We start from the raw sequence: 13,541 nt of genomic DNA on the forward strand, positions 1-13,541 counted from the left end.
GCGTGTACCTGTTTGGACGTATGTTTTCTCTTGGGCCACCTCTCCTGTTCTAGGGACAAGCAAACCAAAGGCCACCCCTTTCCTGGCCACCACCCCCCCACACACACCCGTCTTGTCGTTCTCCGAATTTGCTTTTTGCTTCTAACCCAAACTCTCGACGTGTCCTCGCTTACGTGGTATTAATAGGGGTGGGGGCAGGGCACGGCCCCCCACCAAGGGCTTAAGCTATTCAGCGATGGCTGATGGGGCACCTGCTCATCCACTCATACCCGCAGACAGTTGGGCAAATCCCTGGAGAGAGCCGGCCCCCGCCCGCAGGAAGGACGGCTGCCCATCCTTCCATCCCTTCTCCTATTTCAGGGAGCACAGGCTCCGTAGTCAGCACTGCACAGGGGCTGGGAGGTGGCAGAGCGATGGGGAGACAGGCAGGGTCCCCGAGTTCACGGAGCAGGTAGTCTGGGGGGTGGGAGCAGTTGGTCCACAAATTAACTAACGGGACACCCCACTGTGCAGAGAGCAGAGCAGCTGTGGGAGGCCTGGGCCACGCTTCAGCTCTGAGACCTCGGTGCCCGGTGACATCAGGGGACAGAGCCTGCTGGGCTCCAGGGCAGGGGGTGTGAGGGTTGAGGGGAGGAAGGAGCTGGGCTGGTGACAGGACCTGGCAAGGGAGGAGGGAGCTCTAGGAGGAAACTGTAGAGGTGGGGAGAGGGCACGAGGCCAGGTGGGGGTGAGACAGAGACAGAGGAGGTGTAGGGCAGGGCGTGAGGTGGGGTATAAGCGGAGTATAGGGTGGGATATAAGGTGGGGTGTAAGCGGGGTGTAAGGCAGGCAGTGGACCCTCACCCTCACAGCTGGCAGATCAAGGAGCATCCGTGAGAGCCCAGAGGAGACGTGACACACGGTGGCCTGGATGCAGAGGGAAGGGGACTGAGGCCGTGTTTTGGGGGAAGCCCTGAGACTTGCCCGTGGAGGGTTGGGGGTCTGGGGGGAGGGGAGACGGAGGAGAATTGGGAGTTGGCTCCTGGGCTCTGAGCTGAGCAACGGGGTGGATGGCGAGCCATGTCTCGGGATGGGGACAAGTGGGGGACAAGCAGATTGGGGCACCGGACGTGCGGAGACGCCCGTTAACTGTGCCCCAGCCCGTGTAGAGTGAAGAGACCCGAAGCCACGCTGACCACATAGGCACTTCCCGGGCTCCCCGAGGCAGCTCCCCGAACCCCATGGTGGTGGGAGTCCCCCTCAGGAGGAGAGAGGCCGGCCCTTGCCCCCCACACATGGGAGCCCAACTCCCGCCCTCCACCTGCGGGGCTCAACCCCGTCCCCTGAAGGGGAGAGAAGAGAGGGGTGCTTCCTGCCCACCAGGCCCCACTCCCTTAACCTCCGCGGCCACCGCAGGAGCAGGGAGCCATTTCCCCGTCTTGCAGACGAGGAAACTGAGGCAGTGAGGTCCAGACGCCTGCACCTGGCCACAGCGTGGTAACCCCCCGCGGCTTTCTGGTGTCTGCAGCCCAGAGGCAGGGGTACATCATGACAAGCGTTCGTGGGTGGGTGACCACACCCAGACAGATGGACGCTGATGGCGGGGACGGGCCAGCAGGGGGCCTTCGCCCAGCCGGCTGCGTGGGCAGGGTCAGCACCTGCCCCTGCCCTAGCTCAGCGGTCCTGCTGACCCCTGACCATCTCTGTGTGTGGCCGCCGTGGGGCTGGACGCTAATCTGGGCCACACTGTGCTGAGGCACCGACTCTGGAAGGGATGTGCCCACAGGAAAGCGGTGTGGCCAATGGCAGAGGACAGAAGTGTGTGGGCCTCAGCCCCTGGTCCCTGTGGGTGGCTCTCCAAGCCGGCAGTAGAGAAGTCAATCCGAATCACAGAAGGGAGGCTCAGAGAACATTCTGGGCTCCCTGCAGCCAGGGAGCCCCTGTCCCCCATCCAGCTGGTGGCTAGTTCCCAGCCCCAGTGAGTCAGGGGACCTTGGTGCAGGCAGAGGCCATCGGTCACCAACCTGTTCTTCAACCCCAAACCCCCCCCCAGGTGGGTGTCAGTCCTACCCGCTTCCCATTCCTTGGAAGCAGAGCCCCTCAGAATGTGGGAGCACTTTTCATTCCCATCTGGGTTAGGACTTCCTTCCACTGTCCCTGCTCTCGGGGCTTCGGGGATGGGTCTAGAGAAAGGGGGGCACAGGGACAGGCAGAAGAGGGGACTCCAGCTCATGGGAAGGACAGAGGGCAGGGCGGAGCTAGGGATGGGGTGTGAACCCCGATTTCCTGCAGCCAGGCCTCCCCCATAGCCCCGGGCTGGACTCCGCCCAGAAACAAGTCAGGTGACAGAGTCAGCTGCCAGATCCCCAGCTGAACAAAATACCCACGTGGACACATTTCCCAGCAAGAGGAAAGGCTGTGGGTGAGGCTCTCAGGGAGAGGACGGAGGAGGTTCGGGAAGGGGCCCCTGGAGGGTCGGGGAGCGGGGGGACTCGGGGGACTCAGCCGAGGGCCACCTGCCTGGGAGAGAACGTTAGTGGCCATTCCCAGCATCGTGCTGTGACAGTAAGTGATGGTACTGCCTGTGTGTCACCTGTGAAGGTCAGGGGTCAGCTCAGCTCAGCTCTGCGGGCTGCCCCAGGGACAGGACAGCGAGGCCCAGGTAAAGCCTTCCCGCGCACGTGACAAGAGGGTCTCGCCAGAGACCCCGGGGAGGCCAACAGGCATTTAACAAGTGGCTGCGGTCGGGGTCGGTTCGCTTGCGGAGTAGATGCTGATCCTGGGCCGTCTCTCTCCTCAGGGGGACTCCCTTTACTTCCTTCTGTGGCCGGGGGGCTGTCGGGAGGACAAGAGGAGGCAGTTGTGAGAAGCAGGCCCGCCTGGTTGGTGGCTGGGGTGGGCTCTGTGCCCCGCTGGGGCTCCTGAGCCTCCAGGCCCCCTTCCTCCCGTGGGGTCGTGATGGGATGGGTCCCTTCTCCTGGACCTGACACTTCCTGGGGGCTCTGCACCCTTTTGTGATCTGTGTCCTTACCGTTTCTCATGAGGAAACAGGAGTCCCGGGGAGGCCTGGTGATTTCCCCGGGGGCCCAGCAAAGCAGCCTCGGGACAGAGCTTTTGGGCGGAGTGGGGTGGAGAGGAGGAGGGAGATTAGGAGAAGGCCTTGGCTGGAGGAGACAAGGACCAGGCATTCCCGGGGTACACAGGGGGCTCGGAGGGGTCTGAAGGCAGGAGGGAAGCCCCACCCGTGGAGAGGGATGGTGGGGATGGGGAGGGGCAGGGGTCCCGGCAGAGCACCTGAGGGCCCCAACCCCGGCTCAACGCTCTTTTGTCACCGTCTTGAAAGTCTTTGAACACAGGGCCACTTTGTCATTCTGCACGGGTCCCCGCAAATTAAGTCGGTGCTGGGTTTTGACGTCCCGAAAACAGTGAGCCCGAATCCCAGCCCCGGCATGCTGTTGCGTGACCTTGACAGATGACTTAACCTTTATGCCTCGTTACCTAACCTGCGAAATGGGATGCGGGTGGGGCACAGAGGACACTCGGCGTGAGGAGCCATCACGGTCATTCGATGGGCGAGGGCCGTTGTCTCCGCGCCTTTGACTTGTGGGTTCGCCTCACAAAGTAGCAGAGCTGACCCCCCCACCGTCCTTGGGCCCCACCCCCTCCTTCGGCCCCTGCATCCCCGGGGTGCCCGGAGGGGTTGGGTGCTATGTCCTGACACAGAGCGCCGTTGCAAGACTCTCGCGGCCGGGGGTGGGGGGATAGGGGGTGGCAATGCTCATCCCGGCCCCAGGGCAGAGGGGATGAAGGGCAGGGAGGCACTCTAACAACTGAGGAAGCAAGGGGGGGTGGCTGCGTTTGGGGGGAGGGCGGTGGGATCAGCCCCGGAGCTTTGAGGAGTGTGTGGGACCCCCAGTGGGCAGGTCCAACACACAAGGGGATGTGGCTCTGAGCCCTGGGGTGGGGGGGAGTCCCGTAGACTTCCATCTGGAAACCCTCAGAAGCATGACGGGGTGGTCCTGTGAGTGCAGATGGGAAAGCTCAGAGTTTTCTTCCCCCAAGGAACCTCCCACGTCTGGGGCAACAGAGGCAGGTGGCAAAGAGATGAGGAAAAGCAGGAGAGGGGCCCGCAGAAGCCAAGGTCGGGAGGGGCTTGGGCAGGAGGGGGCTCGGGCAGGAGGGGGACAGTGACAAACAGGGACTTGAGGGTCCAGCACTGAGGGAACAGCAGTGGCCCCATGAGAGCAGGGGCGTGGGAGGGGCAGAGACCACCCTCCCTTCCCCCATGATCACACAGACACAGTGATGAGCAGGCTGCGAGGAGGGACAATGGGGCCACAGCTAGGGGTCACCTTGCCGGGCACTTGGTGCTCTTATCTTTACATGCTAATGACAAGGAGTGTGACAGCCCGGGGCGGGGGGCAGCTGGGAAGGACCCTGAGCTCCCCCCAAAGGAGGGAGGACAGACGGGGAGTTGACGGCTCCTGTTTTCTCCATGGAGTAGGAGGTGAGGACAGCTGGGACAAGTCAGGTGTCAGAGGTTGGGGCAGAACAGAGGAGGCGTCACACGGTCCCCATGGAAACTGGGAGAAGGAACCCAGCTGGACAGCCGACCACGGCAGCAGACGGGAATAGGGCCTCTGTCCTGGGGTGCGGGCCTCCCGTTGTTCTCAGTCTGGAGGCAGTGGGGAGGGCAGGGGGCAGTACTGCATGCCATGGGGTCAAGGACAACGTGTGGGTTTGGAGGACTGACTCGGAGGTCTGTATGAGCGTCCTGGGGCCGCCATAGCAAAGTACTACCAACCAGGGACTTCAAACGACAGAAACCTCTTCTCGTGGTTCTGGGGGCCACACATCCAAAAGCACCGTGTCAGCAGGGCCTTGCTTTCTCCAAAGGTCAGGGAAGGGTCCTTCCGGGCTTCTTCCAGCCTCGGGGGCTTCTGAACTTGTAGCCACATCTGTCGGGTCTCTGCCTCTGTCTTCACACGGCCGTCTCGCCCAGGAGAGCCTGCGTCTCTGCACAAATCTGCCCTTGTAAGGACCCTAGTCACCGGATTTAGGACCACCCTCATCCAGTAGGACCTTACCACATCCTCAAAGAGCCCCGTTTCCCAATAAGGTCATGTGCTGACGTTCTAGGTGGATGTTATTCACCCCAGAAGGGCATCTAGGCTGGACGGGAAAGGGGTGTTGAAGACAGGCAGGGAGGAGGAGGCCATCGGATGGGTCGTCACGGTGGCTGGAGTCGGCCAGGCCATGCGTGCGACCTGGTGCCCAGGAGGAGGGGACGTGCAGCGGGCACACCTGCTGACCCCACAGACCGGGATGCGGGACGCGGGATGTGGGCAGCCAGCCCCAAGCTGGATGAGAGACCAGAAGTCGGTCTCAGAGGAGGGGATCAAACTTGACCTTTTTTTTTTTTTTTTTAATGTTTTATATCACGTTTTTTTAATGTTTATTTATTTTGAGAGAGACAGAACATGAGCAGGGGAGGGGCAGAGAGAGAGGCAGACAGAACCCAAGGCAGGGTCCAGGCACCGAGCTATCAGCACAGAGCCGGACGCGGGGCTGGAACTCACAGACCACAGATCATGACCTGGGCGCAAGTCGGAGGCTTAATCAACCGAGCCACCGAGGTGCCTCTGACTTTTGTGACCCAGAGGGCAGGGCTGGGACCCTGGGGAAAGGCAGAGGTCAGTCGTGGCCAAGGGAGAACTTTGTAATGGTGGGGGGAGTCTCCAGGACCGGGGCGGGAGGGGAGACACAGCGGGCGGGGGAGCGCTGGCATCGTCACAAAGGTCAGGTGGGGTCGGCCAGGGCCGGGCTGGAGGACGGGTGAGACCCTGCCGACCCTGAGCATTCACACGCCACCCTGGATGCTGGTGCAGGGAATCCGGGCTTTTCGGGAACAGTGGGACAAGATGGGTGTCAGGCTAGAGGAGAGAGGAGGGTGAAAACTCCTGCAGAAAACGAAATGTTCACGAGACCAAGAGCATCTGTGCATGTGCAGGTGAGGCCTGGGGCGGGGGGCGGCAGCACACGGGGTGCTGGCAGTCGATACACGTGGACCCAGAGCCACAGAGCACTGAAGCCGGAGCTGTGTGCTCGCTCCCACGCTCGGCGCTCCCCAGATCTTTCCTGGGCTTCTCCGCGGCCCAGGGGGTTCGCTCTCCCGGAAGGACAGTGGCAGCTGGGTTCTGACCAGCAAGACGGAGGGGTCCCCGCAGCTTCCCCCCACGGCGATGGGTGAACAGGTGCTCACGGCGTTTGACCCTGGAGCTCGTCTGTCCCAGCCCCGTCAGCTAGAAGAGGAGACGGCGAGGCCCACAGGGCTAAGTGGCTCGCCCAACACTGGGCCACCCCAGACTCAGAGCTGAGACTGGGGCCCGGACGCAGAGACACACGGCTCCGACGCGGTGCCCGTGTCCACCCCAGAGGGCGGGCTGCACTCCAGCTCCGGCACTGACCACCCGGGGTTAGCAGCAGACCCCGCAGGCCTGGGGCCCGTCCCCCACAGACGCCAGCCAAACCTCAGAGACACTAGTCCTTCTGACTGAGCAGCTATAAATTCACAGGTTCCCATGACCCCTCAGTTCTGTAACTTGCTAGAACGTCACATAAACTCAAGAAAGCCCTATACTGGGGCGCCTGAGCGGCTCAGTTGGTTGTGTCTGACTTTGACTCAGGTCATGACTCCAGGGTCCATGAGTTCAAGCCCCGCGTCGGGCTCTGTGCTGACCGCTCGGAGCCTGGAGCCGGCTTCGGATTCTGTGTCTCCCTCTCTCCCTGCCCCTCCCTCGCTCATGCTTACTGGCTCTCTCTCTCGCTCTCTCTCTCTCTCTCTCCCTCAATTAAACATTAAAAAAAGAAGAAGAAGAAAGAAAGCCCTATACATAACGATTAGTTTCATTATAAAGGGCATGCCTAGGACAAGACCCCAGGGGGAGCTGGGAACTTCCACGCCCACCCCCCGTGGAATCAGGCACGTCACGGTCCCAGCACATCCGTTTACTCACTTACTGGGAAGCTGCCCCAGCCTCGGTGCCCAGAGTTTCCATGAGGGATTCATTACGTAGGCATGATCGATTAAATCCTTGGCCACTTGATTGAACTCAACCTCCAGCCCCCATCGGGGACCAGGACCTGGGCTGGTCCAGGCTTCCAACCACTGATCAGGAGGTGGGTGGTCTGCCCCCATCCTGAAACCACCTGAGCATGACAGAGACCCTCCTGTCACTCAGGAAATTCCAGGGTTGGGAAGCCCTTTGCCAGGACCCCCTTTGGGGCCGATTAGCAACCCCGGGTTACATGAACACAGAGCCAAACGCTTCCATTCCTGACGGTGGCTAAGAATCCCCTTGAGAGAAGTACCGGGAAGGTTCCGATCACAGAACGGTCCCATCAGCACACACGTCACCCGGATGAGACACCTAGCAGGCCAGCAGGAACCGAGGGCAGCGAGGCAAGACACTGGCCAGGCCAGGACAGGGAGGACACTTCCTTCAGGGGCTGGAGTGTCTTCAAGAGAAGAGGGGCCACTAGCCGTCCGGGGTCCCACACCAGCTGGGGGACATGGGCCAGGACAGCGGTGCCCAGGGAACTCCTTAACTGTTTCAAGGGTGTTCCTGCCTCCGGACGGTGGCCCAGTCTTCAGGTTGAAAGGAAAGCCATCCCTTGCAGAAGGGGGGCGGGGGCACGCCCACAGAAGCTTGCGCAGACAGCTTCACCTCCCCGGTCACGGGCAGGCAGCCCTGTCGGGAAAGCCGTCCACTGTCCCAGCCGTTTGTGTAGCGACAGCCTGAGGAGCAAATCGAAACTCCTGAGCGAGCCGGACGCTGAGCCACGGGCCGTGTTGACTCGAACTGTCTCGGGCCCCACTCCAAGCCGGTTCCGAGCCACCTGTGCACAGTCACCTGCGGCCTCTGGTACGCACGACCTGCCCAGAGCTGGCAGGCTCTTCCCTGGCCGGGGCTGTCGGGAAGCAGTTTATAAGCTTACCTGCGAAATCCCAGCCCAGTAAATCTCCGGAATGGGAGCGGATTCACCTAATGGAATTAAAAAGTATAAAATAGCGGTGATCTTGAAAGGGATTCGGAAACTAAGCCCCTTCTGGAAATTGGAAAGTCGCTAACATCAGCCGGGGAGACCCTGGGAATTACAGACCTGTATGCCCGGAGGTAATGAGGTCAAACGGCTCCACGTATCTGAAGGGAAATCGGGCTCTCCCACTCACCAGAGCGCTCTGAAAAAGTTAATCAAATGACAGGCATCCCGGCAACCCGGTGGACATAATTTACCCGGGTTTTCAAAAAGCTTTGATGAGTCCTGCCTGAGAGCCGATCAGGCCAGAGGAACAGGGACAGGACGGTCACACTGCCAATGACGCACTCGTCGGTGAGAGGCCCCGGGTCCTGGGTCCAGCGGCCCCTGAAGACAGTTCACTGTGGACCCCCAGGGCCGGCTCTCGGGAGGAAACCGGCGTTAAATTAAAAACCTTCAGGGCGATCTCATGAGGTCTGGTTTCCTTGGGAGCATTTGTACTGGCAAAGAGGCAGCGAGGGGTTTTCTTCTCCGGAACTGTTTGCCTCCTGCCTTTGGTGGTCTGAGATGCGGGTGGGGATGGCATCTGCCCACCGAGCCCCCCAGCCGAGCCAGCGCCGGGCACGGCTCCTGCTGAGAAGGTGGCAGAAAGTCAGCTCTGGACAGAGGCCGCACCGACTGCTTTCTGGGAAAGTTCAGTGCTGTTTTGATGCACTGCCACAACTCTGCCTTCTGGACTGAGGGTCCCCGGAGCAGCAGTGACGACCGGGTGGCTAAGGCCCTTCCCCACACCTCCGTCTGGGCAGATTCCTCCAAAGGGGCCTCGGCCAGGGGGAAGCCCCACGGAGGCAGCGGCTCCCGCCTGTCCCCAGAGGTGCCCATAGTCTGTGCCCGTGTTTTCTGAGGGCCCCGGGAGCACGACAGAAAGAACCAGGTAGGGTGGCCTCGGGGAGGTTCGAGGGAAACGTGTCCTGCCGGGAGTAAGCTGCAGACCCGAGCGTGTACATGCCTGTCCTGTGGCTGCTGTGACAACTCACCACAGACCAGGGGGCCTAAAACAACAGAAGCGTGTTTTCGTACAGCCTGGAGTTACAGTGTCAGCAGGACCGCCCTCCTCCGAAGACTACAGGCGAGGACCCTTCCTGCCTGTCCCAGCTGCTGCTGGTGGTTCCAGGTGTCAGTGGAGTCCAGTGTCCCTTATAAGGACATCTGTCATTGGATTTAAGACCCACCCTGAAGTCAGGATGATCTCATCTCCAGATCTGCAACTTACGCCATCTGCAAAGACCGTTTCTCCAAATACAAGGTGACGTTCACAGGCTCTGAGGGTTAGGGCACGGAGATACCTTTGTGGGGGACACAGTCCGCCCCTCTAATAGGGTGCAAGCATGATTCAGCCAACAAATACTGCCCCTGTGTGCCAGTCACCGCTCTAGGCACTGGGGATTTGGGCCCTAGATCTCCTGGAGCTGTGGTTCCAGGCAGGGGGTTGTGGGGGCATTTAGCGTCCTTTGTCTGCCTTCCAGGCGACTCTCGGCCGGCCAGCCTAGAGAGAAGGCAAGGGGAGCTCACGTAGAGTCGAAGCAGCCTTCTGCCTCCGGCCTCTTCTCCTGGCAGCCGCTTACAGAGCTGCGTCAGAGCAGGGCAAGCTTCTCCAGCCGGGCCTCCGCGACAGGTGAACACCTGCCCCGGGAGAGAAGGCACAGCGTCAGCAGAAAGTCTGTGTGCCTTTCCAGCGTTCCAAACAAATAACATAAATTCAAAGTGCTACAGAATTTACAAAGCGCCTATAAAGTACTGATCTTCGCTTGGATTGCTCCTTACAAGTACTGGCCTCCTTCCAAGATGCTGTGCTGGAGGAAAGGAATGGAATCATGGAAACATTCACCTTTTTGCTGCAGGTTCCACTCTGGCCTGAACGTGTCCAGGACCGTCACCCTTCTGCAGCCAGACGACAGACCTCCAGTGCCCAGAGAAGGAGGGATCACCGAGCTTCTCAGAGCCCTTGGGATGCTGGAATGCCTCACTAGCCCCAGATGTGTCACCCTCCCTGAGCTGAAGGCCCCAAACCCAGCTCAGCCAAGTGACAGCCACCAGGAACGGCCAAGGGAGAATTCTTGGGGGTGCTGGCTGATGCTTACCTTTACTGGCCTCACCTGTCGAACTCATCGGCTGCTCCTTTAGCAGAAACCGGAAACAAAGGGAGGAGAAGGTCACCAGAGCAGGTGATTGGCGGCCAAGGGTCTAGGCTTCCCCCACACTCATGGCCGAGGACATACCGGTCGGTTTCCATCCAGCAGGAAGGAAAAGAGTGATTCTGTTAAAGCAGTCATGGCCTGGCCTGTCTCGTGCCCCAGGCAGGGATGCGTTCCAGCGCCATGCAGGGGGAGTGGGCCAGGGACAGATACCAGCTCCCCTCCATGGCCCTCCCGATAAGCCCGCGGAGACTGGCCAGATCTTTCCACCTCTGCCTGTGGTCCACCTCCCACGAATGAAACCATGATTAAGGGGTCCTACCCTCTGAGCAGACAGCAGCACTGACCTAATTTAGGACCCTAATCAATTTGCCCCCGTGTGATTAATTGAGATCTTCCCATTGATTTTCCTTCAGAGAACAGCCGAGGTGGAATTCAGAGAGAAATGTCCGAGAGCTTGTGCGACCCTGCAGCAGGGAACCAAGATAGGGGGGCCGTGTCCCCACCACGTCTGCGCGCGGGCCAGCCGTAGGTGTCCTTCCCCTCTGGGGTCTCCCCCGCAGCCACTGTGGGAGCTCAGCAGACTCAGGTCAGGGGTTGGGGAGCCTCCACGGCAGGACTGAGGCTCGGTTACCACACTCCAGGTGTGGTCAGGCTGTGGCTTCACCACGTAATTTATAATTCTTACACAGCCATGACCCAGGAGGAGCCCTTCCAGAGTGGTTATTTCGGTTGAGAATTCAGCCCTGGCAGACAAAGGAATTTCAAAGTAACTCAAAGTTTGAGTGCTATGAATGCTGGAACCCCCAGCAATGCTGTGTAAACACAGCAGGTGTTCTGATGCCCTCCTCCCTCCGCCGCTTTCCAGGCCGCGTCAGAAACTAAGACCCTGACGGAGGAGGAGGGGAAACCGGGAGGGGCAGCCACTCTGGGGACCTCTGTCTGAGCAAGGAAGGCTGGGAGGGGGGGGTGTATGTGCAGACTTTGAGCCCAGCCTGATCCCTTGATCGGGGTGGCCGTGGGGATCGGATAAAATGAAACGGTTTAGAATAGAATAGAATTCTGCTCCCCACCTGCGTGGTGTTTGAGCCAGACTCCGCGTGGTCCCATCTCCAGCCGCATCCGCATCACCTGGGGCACGGGCCTCACTTGGGACCTGGCGAGAAACGCAGACGCTCAGCCGCCCGCACCGCCCCCCCAGGCCTGCTGAAGCGAATCTCCATTTTAGGAGATTCCTAGGAGACCCGTGTGCACACAGCAGCGTGGAAAGCACGGTCCTGGAGGACCCTCTGTGGAATCTGGTTGGCATTTCTGCCTGCAACTTGTTTCCAGGCCTCTCTGCTGTTCAGGACACCATTTTGCCAGGGGCAGAGGGGAAGGAAGGAAGGGAGGAAGGGAAAGGAAAGGAAGGGAGGAAGGAAGGGAAGGAAGGAAGGAAGGAAGGAAGGAAGGAAGGAAGGAAGGAAGGAAGGAAGGAAGGGGGAGGGGAGGAGGGAGGAATTCTGTGCATATTATTTCATGGGTGCTCATACTTCCTCCTTCACTTACTCAAATATTTATGGAGTGTCAGCTCTGAATCAGGCCCTGTCCTGGGCTCCAGAGACACATAAGTATCCACATCAGTGGACAAAACATAAAAATCTCTTGTAAAGTTTACATTGCTCTAGGGGAGACGGACAGTCAACAGAATACACAAATATGCATGCCGTATTGTGCCTGCAGGAGCTAAGAGCCTGCAGGAGTGTGGGGGGTGGGGGGGTGAGGGAGATGTGGGGGGGCGAGCAGTGAGTTGTGATTTTAATCCAGGAGAGAAAATATATTTGAGCAAAGACCCCCTAAAAAGTGGGATTCGGCTGGAGCAGGTGCAAAGGCCCTGGGGTAGAGTGTGCCTGGAGAGCTCCACAGCCAGCAAGAAGGCCAGTGCAGCCTGTGGAAAGAGCAGGAGGGTGGTGAGGTCTGGGGGTGAACAGACCAGAGCAGGTGGGGCATCAGAGCTGGGGAAGGACTTTGAGGTTCATCCTGAGCATGAATCTGTGATGCGGACTGAAAATCTCTCTCATGTCCCGGTTCTCCCCTACTCAATGGCTGCCCCGCTGGCCATTCGTCCTCTTCCACGTGGTCAGGGCATTGGACACCCCTCAGGCTCAGGTGACAGCAAGCTGGCCCCAGCTGGGCTGTATCCTGTGCCACAGGCGTGACATGACCAGGCCTCTCTGGGCAGAGGACTGGCCCCTGGGTGCTAGCTTTGGCCTTGGCAGGTGGTGATACCTTCAGAGCCTGGCTACCAGCTGACCTCCTCTTGCTCTCGGAAGCAGCCTCTGGGCACCTCTGACTCTGTTGAGCACCCACCACAGGGCCACATCCTTCCTTCCCAGGGGTGCTAGCTCTGAGGTGCTGAGGAAAGATCAGGCCCGTGTGGGAGTTCCATAAGGGACACACGGCACGCGGGAGCTGAGGCCTCCAATGGCACTAGGTCTCCTGAGGGAGGCTGGGAGGTGCAGGACACCAGGCACATTGGGCCCACTTTGTGGGGAGGGGTCCCCCAAAGAAGCTGAGCCTCAGCAGAGGAGAAGGACCCCCCAGGACTGACTCTGGCCAGGGGTGGGGAGAGGGAGGCATTCAGGCTGGACAAGGCAGGTTCCCACCCTGACCCTCACCCTGCACGTCCGTACCTGGTGATTAAACAAGCAGGCCGGTGGATCGGGCCAGGCCCTGGGGTGGCGGAGTGGGCGCTACCTTGGTGTCCTGCCACGCGGAGGGCTCCGCACCCTGCTCACCTCCCAGAGAGTGACAGCAGGAAGGGGCCGAGTCCAGGCGCCCGTCACCCGCTGTGTGCGCAGTTTCCTCACCTGTCAAATGGGGATGGTGCTCAGCCCCGCCTCGTAGGGCCTCCCAGAGGATGAAGGGAGAGCCAGCTCTGCAAAGCACGCAGATGGGCGCTGAGCCCACGGGGCCGCGATCGGCCCTGATGAGCAGGTGGGGAGAGCAGGTGCAGGGAGGCTAGGTGGTTTACTCGGGGGCTCAGTTTGAGCCCCCTTCTTCTGGTCCTTGCTCTGGAGCTCTGTCCAGAGAGCAGACCCGGGGGTGCCTTGCTCTCAGGCCCAGGCTGACCTTCAGAATGCACCCCCAGGCCCGCCCACCCCCAGAGCACCGGCAGGGGCACGATGGGTGATGGGTCTGTCTCACCTGCTGGCTCATTGCCCAGCCTCGGACGCTCCCAGGGCAGCCACAGGGTTGAGGTCGGGGGACTCTGGCTCCCCTCGTCACGTCCAGCAGCAACTTGTGCAGCTGGCAGCCGTCCTTCCGCTAATGAGCTCCTTGGAGCTG

The 13,541-nt window shown here is 60.3% G+C and overlaps 1 protein-coding gene and 1 long non-coding RNA gene across 6 annotated transcripts in view; one reads left to right on the top strand and one right to left on the bottom strand.

Annotated features, from left to right (window-relative positions):
• RBFOX3 (RNA binding fox-1 homolog 3) overlaps positions 1-13,541 on the top strand; it is a 422,631-nt gene that overhangs the window by 264,318 nt on the left and 144,772 nt on the right. The gene's annotated exons all lie outside the window — the stretch shown is intronic.
• Positions 5,417-7,742, bottom strand: LOC109276829 (uncharacterized). Of its 2 annotated transcripts, none has more exons than XR_002084856.2 (3): positions 7,589-7,742; positions 7,000-7,188; positions 5,417-5,912 (listed from the first exon to the last, which is right to left on the bottom strand). It is a non-coding gene; the product is annotated as an uncharacterized LOC109276829 (long non-coding RNA). The 2 variants fall into 2 exon arrangements; XR_002084857.2 differs by having other exon boundaries at positions 6,996-7,188.

This window comes from Panthera pardus, unplaced genomic scaffold (assembly GCF_024362965.1).
Source record: "Panthera pardus isolate Hobbes unplaced genomic scaffold, ASM2436296v1 HiC_scaffold_3, whole genome shotgun sequence".
Classification (NCBI taxonomy): Eukaryota; Metazoa; Chordata; class Mammalia; order Carnivora; family Felidae; genus Panthera; species Panthera pardus.